This window comes from Orbicella franksi, chromosome 4, assembly GCF_964199315.1.
Source record: "Orbicella franksi chromosome 4, jaOrbFran1.1, whole genome shotgun sequence".
NCBI classification, from domain to species: Eukaryota; Metazoa; Cnidaria; class Anthozoa; order Scleractinia; family Merulinidae; genus Orbicella; species Orbicella franksi.
Genome location: NC_138148.1, coordinates 26,490,753 through 26,498,901, shown reverse-complemented (window position 1 = coordinate 26,498,901; position 8,149 = coordinate 26,490,753). Strand labels below are relative to the sequence as shown.

Genomic DNA, 8,149 nt, shown 5'->3' with positions numbered 1-8,149 from the left:
TAATTTTCTGTTCACGAGTGTAGACGGCAAGTATTTGTTTTAAGCCAAGGCTTACGACCTTTCAAAAAAAAATCTACACCGACCAAGCTTTGTAGTCGTTAAAGGTCAGGATTTTTTATTTCAGTTTAGATAGACTTGACATGGTTTTGGCCTCAATTTTTTCAGGAGGGTCAATACATCATAAATTAAAGCTGAATTCTGAAAAAGGTTATTTGTTGGAACTAAGCTTATCTAGACAAAAGATCTGTACTTCCTAAATTTAAGGGATGTGGTTAATTACTACAAAGAGCTCACAAATAAAACGTGCAGTTCTGTTTTGATTTAAATCCATGCATTTCTCTGCTCATCCATTTGTTTGCCCGAGCGAACTTGTTAATTCACCTACGAACGGGGAAGATCTTTTCAGTTTATAAACACGTGAGGTTTTATCTGTTATTTTTTTGCAAACGATATATACTTTTATCCGTTTAATCGGTGCGACAAAAGTGATTATCAACGCGCTCACGTTCGTCCTCCTTGCGAGTTTGCAGTAAAAGGAAACAGCTACTGAATGCAGTTATTTTAAGGACGATGCCTACTTTTGTTAGTGCGCACACGTTCTGCGCATCACGCAAGCCATGGTTTAGTTCCACGCGCGCGCTGGGGCTGAAATTGACGTAATCAACTACGCTATCACATACACGACTAAATTGAAAGCAAAATTTTCCTACTGTGACCAAATCAAGTTTAATGAGCCTGTACTTAAACCAGGAACACCAGAATAACAGCATATCGCTAACCACAAACTGTTTACGTGTTCCAGCTGAAAACCTAGCTATTATCTGTCGAAAATTATACTGAAATCCAACTGTAAACATGTACCTGCAGATGGCGTAGTGCGCGCGCAAAACAAGTGCGAGATACGCAAATGTCTCACTTACTGGGGAGGTGACAGGAAAAAATGTAACGGGCACCGTAAAAGTTTTCAAAAAAGATCAATAACTTTAAAAAACGCGTGGTCACCCCTACATTTTATGTTATGAAATGGAAGTGGCAAGTCTATTCAACACGTGATTAGTTTCTGGTTGTGAGTAAAAGGTATTTAGACTGTATTTTAGCTGAGCCAGAGGTAGGCTGTCAGATACGTTAAAAGCGCTTTTGCAACGATTTTGTTATTAAAAGCATATCAAAAATGTTTTGTTTTTTTGTCACCATTTACCATGTAGTTTAAACATCTTTTAAATGTGTTTGCTTTTCTGTATGTAAAGGCGAATTCTATGGAAATCTGTGAAGAAATATCCTTTCCTTCTTTTTTCAGGAAAATGCTGATGTCACCATTTTTGTTGAGATTCAAGGCTAGTTATCTCGAAAAAATGCGTGGCTACCCACATTTTTCTTTGTGGATTCCAATAGCCCTTGCAAATATCTACTTTTTCCGCGTGGTTCTTGGCGCAAAACCCTTGGTATTTAGTAGGCACCGTCCTTAACGTCCATCTCCTTCTTCACTCCCACCCCCTGCGTTCGGCGTGTCCACTTGTCATTTCTCCAACATGTTCTAACCCTCCCTACCCTTGATATTTATCTGGGTCTCGCTCTTCTCAACTTAACTCCTTCCCTTGAAGCTGACTTGTAACTTACCAGTCTGTACTTGTCATGACTCTTCTTGTCAACAAACCATGACACACAAAGCATTTGTTGGAGATACTAAGGTAGTCGTATAACTTGAAGAAAACGAAGAATTCTAGAACCCTCGATACCTCTGACTGCTACGACTGCTACCGATAAAAGTTGTTTCCCTTGCATTTGCTGCTTTGAACACCAACTTCTCGAACTTCCCGATTTCTTTTCGCCAAATTTCGTTGCCCAATCGTGATTCCAATGTGAATTATTTTCATCACGCGGTGACCGCCCATGCCGAGTGAAACAGTTGACCACTTTGTAAAGAAAGTTGTAACAAATAATGAAGACTGAATTGAAAGGAGCTCGGTAAATCTCAGGTGTCTACTGACCTCCACCGCCGGAGAAGACATTTCATTTTCATGTAATAACAATCAACTTCATGGCGGGGAATGATAAGATCACACTCCTAATCAAATTTTCGCTCTTAGTAGCTGATTGCAAATGAGCTCAGGCTTGAACGGCTTCATAGGCAGAGCTCTTTTAAGACAAAATGGATTCCACAATTCAAGTAATATAAGAAGAACCCCATGGGAAAGAAAAACAAAGCAATCCTGTAGGCATGTGTTTAATGATGCAGAGTTTTACAATATTTCTCAAGCCATCAGTCATCTCAACTCACTTTCTGCATGAGGCATGAAGCGACCATGGGGTCAAGTGGAATTCCGATTTCTCGAAACCTCGGGTTTTCTAGGCTTTCGATAACTCGAACTAAAAGTGGTTCCCTTGGATTGCTTTCATTGTAACTTTACCCCGGATCAGTCTCGAACACTCGAATTCTTAAACCCATTTCGTTTCCCTTGGAGGTTCAGTCCACAATATGGATTCTACCGTATTGCTATACTTATACTAAATGGGATGTTACTTAGTCAGTTGGAGGTTACCCCCAGTATTGTAGCGTGCCATCGTTCTGACTCATGATATCCTGGCACCGCCGTGGGAGTGAAGAGTAAAATAAAGGGGCACTGATCGATGTGTTCGAATTTTCATTTTTTAATTCCATATGCCTAGACCATAAGCTCTACTGACTGCTTCTTGTTTTCAACAACTTACTTAATTAATTAATGAGTGAAGCAAAAAGGATGAACTTTGACTTGAAATTGTCTGACCGAAGACCACCTAATTTCTCTGGAAAGGAAACAATAAACGGTTGTGGACAGGCTAAACTTGAAAAATAAAAAATATATATTTTTTAATTGGCTGAAAGCATGAAATGCATGCAAGCTTCATTTGACCTTGCTCATTTAATTAATCTCATTTGCCACATGTAGTGGTCTTGCACCATCTGCAAGGATTTAACATCGCATAGATTCTTATACCCAGCTAACAAGCAGGCCTATTGGCAATATTTAAAGAAATACTATGAAAATCTAGCAATCTTAGTTCCAGGGCACCAGTTTAGAATTCTTTTTTTAGTCATATTCTTTCTATTTCAAAAAGCCATGACAATCGCTCACAATTCATGGATCCTACGACATAGCCAGATTTGAAAATCAGCTTCTCTAATGGATTAACTTAAAGGACTTCTTAGGTATTGGGTAACGCCCATGTCTTAATTCTTTGTCAATATTTATTTAGTATTAAAGTTCAGCCAGAACAGAGCTAAACCTCGACTTTAGTATATACCGATGCCGTTAAAAATCGTGAACACATTTGACATCAGGTTAGAAATATTGACCGTGCTGTTTTATTGTTTCAGTAGTCCGAGAAAATACTGTAGACGTTGCTGGCACGAGGCCTGGAGGGATCTTCAGTAAGTTGTAACTAATGTTGTTTTTATTGAACAACAAACTTTTAATTATAAGGGTAAACACTTAATAGCCTGTTCTGGAAATATTGTGTTCAATGCGACACGCAACACTGAAATAGGATTTGGAGTTTTATTTAAATGTCGTATTTAACGGTATTTTTCTGTCTTATTTTCCTCTTCGCTCTGTTTACTTATATTTCAGTTTAAGGTGAATATATTGAATAATCTGACAAAACGCCCCTTTAGAAAAGGCTAAGAGCTGACCGGCATTGTGGTTTCAAACTAAGGGCGGATCTGATGAAAAGCCTCAAGTACTTTATCCTCTTCCTTTTAATGCTCCCTTCTCATAAAATATCAAGTGATCAAAACGCACCCGACACACGTAGTCGCTACTTACGTTTAACTTATTCGTCTAAACATTTTCACATCGTCAATCCTCCTTTGAAGTTTTTACATTTCCCTCTCTTTACCTTCAGAGTCAGGGACTGTGGCACTGTTAGTCAAAGCCGTTCTGTTTGCTTTTTCTAGTATTCGTGTTCTTGGGTGTCCTATTATATTATATTATATAGTTTGAGCAAGTAACTAGAAGCTTCCAAACTCCCCTGTTTCAGAAGTGAGAACACTACTTAATAACTAACTTTCCTATTTGTCTGCTAACCGAGAGGTGCGGATTAAGAACTTGAAATAATATAACATAGTCATTTTTCAAGTAACCGTCTATCTTGTCCAAGGGTACAACTGCATCCTATTAATACTGCTGTTTTTCTTCAGCTTCACTACAGAGAACTTTCGCATGAGAACAGAGGACGTACATAAACAAACTCACGTAATCTCACAATCTCCAGAAAAAGGTAATTTTAAACTATGAAAGCTTGGCAAGAGAGCAATGAGTGACGATTTCGGGGAAGAGAGGGCCACCACCCGGTTCTCAAAGCCAAAATTCCGACCAACATATGTGTGTTGTCCATATCCTGTTTCAGACACAGTCCCTGTTTCAGATTTACTCAGGACTGGTTTCATTTCAAGTTGAATAATACACAGGATATGCGAGTGCCTTATATATTAAACAGACCACTTCGTCTGGGGCTACTTCCTAGTCTCAAATTAATATCCAATAAAAGTTTACTGCAAAGTAATACATTTTTAGTCTCGTTGAAAGTCATTTTCTGGTGCAGACCAAAATTAAGGACTGCATAGCTAAACCCCCCCCCCCCCCCCGCCCCGATCTTTCTGCTAGAATTGATTAAATGCTACAAATTAACTTTGGAAACAGGACGATATCAACCAGTACTAATAGCTTTAGTCTCGCCATGCACTCAGATAGTTTTGCTAGTAATCGGCCGTTACCGCAAAGAGTACAGGGTTTTAAACATCGTCTCAGGCAAGAAGTGACTTTAAGCATCCCTATCTAGAGATGGAAGGGCCCCAGAAACACACCCTGTGCTCCATTTTGACACCAAGAAATCGTTCCCCCTGGGAATCCATGTCCCTCAACTGAAAGTCACGACCGATTTATGACTCCTGGAAAAAGGTTTCGCAATGAATGTAAAGCTTTGCAGTATGTAGCCTAAATTTCCTAGATGGTCATGATTCGATTCCTCACTTTTAATCGAGGACAGTTTTTCCGTTGCACGAATTATTTAACAATTGTGATTCGAGGCGCTGCTTTAAAGCTAGGTGCGTGTTCGCTGACACAAAATTCACTTTCGCCCATATTAATTCAGCTTCTGTATGCACCAAATAGAATTAGGAAACAATCAGTTCCTTTCATTCATAAATGTCAATATAGTAGTATATAAGAGTAAATTGTCTCTTAGAATAAAAAAAAACCTTTCGAAGTAATTTATCTTCAAAACACAGGCACAAGTTTAAATAGCTCACGACTCTTAAGTCAGCCAATAAGTGTGACTATAATATGGAGTCAGCATTTTTCATCCACTCGATGAACCTAAATTAAGATTCTTCTGACTAAATGGTACGCAAACTTGGCTAACATATCGTACAATACGAGTTTCTGAGGCATGCACTCAGCAGTGTGAAGCAAAACACTCCAAAATGCCACTCGGCGGACGCTGGGAGAATACATCCTTTCTCGCTAGCCGAATTTTATGAAGAAAGAATGCTATTTATCGGTGATTTTTATCGTAAATTGATTTGGTTCAATATGGTGGATGTCAAAGTGGTAGTGACGGGACTTGTTCTTTACCTCATCAGGCCTGAGTAACCCGATTTTCGATCCAGCAGAAAATAAAGTTTTGTTGTCACTCTTCCTAGTAGCGATATTTATTTACCAGATTTGGTTCGTGCCTTAGCTGCGCATTTTTTTATCGAGCTATGGATACACGCTGACAACACTCGTGAAGCTAGATTTTCTCTCTGCGTGCGCTTCAAGCACCTCTCACGCTTCTGTCGTGCTTTCCCATGAAAGCTGCTAGTTCTTAACTTCCTGTACTCGGAGACAAGTAAAAAGCGGAATATAAATCTTACATTTCTGATTTATTTTCACTCGTTTTTTTTTTCGGCTTTTACAAAATCCAGCTAGATGTATAATTGCGTCATGATGTGGAAATTCAAAATGATGTTAACACAAAATCAGAGATTTTTACACAATACACAATACAAAAACCCCTCGGTATTCTCGTATCCGCAACGTCTGTGTCGGTGGTTTTTAGGTATGCTTAAGTTTCCGACAGTAAAGATTTTAAGTGCTGGTCGTGACCTAAGATCATATTTTCCACGGGGAGCTTTCAAAATTGTGTGTTATGTCATTCTAAGTGTTTTCAAATTGAATTTATAGATTAAAATTTAGCTGGTAGAGGGGACTGCGGCAGTTATGCCCACCAAATGATGGTCTTGACCCAGCCAACAACGGTTAATATTCAGTTTACCAGAACGTTTACATCGACAGGGACAAATGCACCGTGCAAGCATCCCTGGCACCAAGAAGGTTAATTTTTGTTCCTCATCCTTGAAAACCTTCAAAGAACTAAAAACTAAGCCCTTTATCGACTTTCTGGCGATCTGAGGGCATGGGATATTCACCTTTTACTGAGTCCTTAGACTTTCTGACTACGAATTGGAATAGTTCTCTGCCAATAAACTGATAACTGACTGACAAAGTTCTACATTCCTTTGAGTTCACAATTTTTATTCTCTCAAGCACGTCCTTTTAAGACTTTCCAAGTGCTTTACTACTAAGTACACTGAATTCCATTCCGGCGGCTACCGAGTAACTTAACACTGCAGCAGTGCATCAGCAGCGAGCGGTGGCAAAAACAACTGTCACTTAACTTTCTGTGATAATTGTGTCCTTCAGGCAGAGCAGATCACGAGCCAAGAACATTGGAGAGAAACTCGATTAGTTGCAGAGTTTTTAGAAGGTATTTAACATTCAGTACCCTGTCGTTGGTTAGTTGTTGAGACTTAAGCTAGCTTTAATAGATAAAATTGAATTTGCGGCAATAGCTTTGGAAAAAAAACAACTGTCGAGTGACATTACCAGAAAGTTAACTTTGTTTCGCAGATGGCGGAGAAAGCCTAAAAGGAATATGACCTATTCTGGATTACAAACAGTCCACATTTTGGCATCAACTCTCCAATTTGAAAATAAGACTTTAACGAAATTTCGCATGCATATGTTAAAGATTTATTGAAGATTCATGCCATTCGATGGCCACTGACAACTTTTGCTCAGTGGTGGAAAAACCGTGGCAAAACGTTGCTTATAAACTCGCTAAACAATCATGCAACAGTAAAATGTGTTTAAGAAGGCAAGGTAGTGGTAGTTCATTCCCATTTTAGTCATATTCAGTTCTCACTCCAACATACTGGCGTGAACTAAATTTATCTTCTTTCAATTACGCGTTTCCAACTGAGCAATTAAAGTATAATCTTCAAAATTTCTTGACACTGTCTTCTTCAAAGAATTTGAACAAAATTTAATGTGAAGGCTAATTTCATACCTATCGTTTTGGTTGCCAATACACGAACATTATATAACTGGTGCTTATTGCATTCACCCGAATCTAATATGCCAAATTATTTTGGTCAAGACTTCAGCGTTTGACGAAGCCGAAGGTCGACCTTTATATTGAAAGTCGAGACGCCAAAAAAAATTGCAATAATGGTTGAAAGTGAATCCAATAAGCGTTTTATTACACCATAACAAATAATCCTCGGCTCAATAAAAGCAGTAATACTACGAATGTAAATATCTACTTCGCTGTGAATGTCATCATTATGGGTTGATGTCTTCAGTTATACACTAGGAGTCCGATCCAGCCATCGCTAAACTCCTGTCACTGACCAATACATCATGCAGCGCTTTGAAACCCCCTTTTAGTAAAAATCTCCGTCCATGCGCCTAATGTAAATTTTACGAAAATACTTTTTTTTTCTTTTAACAAACAGACTTTGAATCCTCAGTTGAACAATTTGTTGATTTAGTCACAGAATTCACGAGTTCAGCTGCTCAGTTTGTGGGAAGCAGCGTGGAAAACGACAAAAGAGAAACTAGGAGAGAGGCTTGCATCGCATTTGTCCCCTAATTTTCCTCTCTGGAACAGGTTAAGAGGGAAAGTGTTGGTTGTTTTCCACGAAGGCCTGACACCACAGGCAGCGCAAACAAATATCCTGAATGCTAGTTGCGTCAGATAACAGTTGACGGAGTATTGTCTGAAGTAATATATATTACTGGCGTTCATCATAGTTATGAAGATTTTGCCTCAACACAATTCGTCCCTG

The 8,149-nt window shown here is 38.9% G+C and overlaps 1 long non-coding RNA gene across 1 annotated transcript; it reads left to right on the top strand.

Annotated features, from left to right (window-relative positions):
- Positions 1–3,353: 3,353 nt before the first annotated feature.
- Positions 3,354–6,805, top strand: LOC145485269 (uncharacterized). Its single transcript, XR_014049177.1, has 3 exons — positions 3,354–3,409; positions 4,178–4,257; positions 6,723–6,805. It is a non-coding gene; the product is annotated as an uncharacterized LOC145485269 (long non-coding RNA).
- The last annotated feature ends 1,344 nt before the right edge of the window (positions 6,806–8,149 follow it).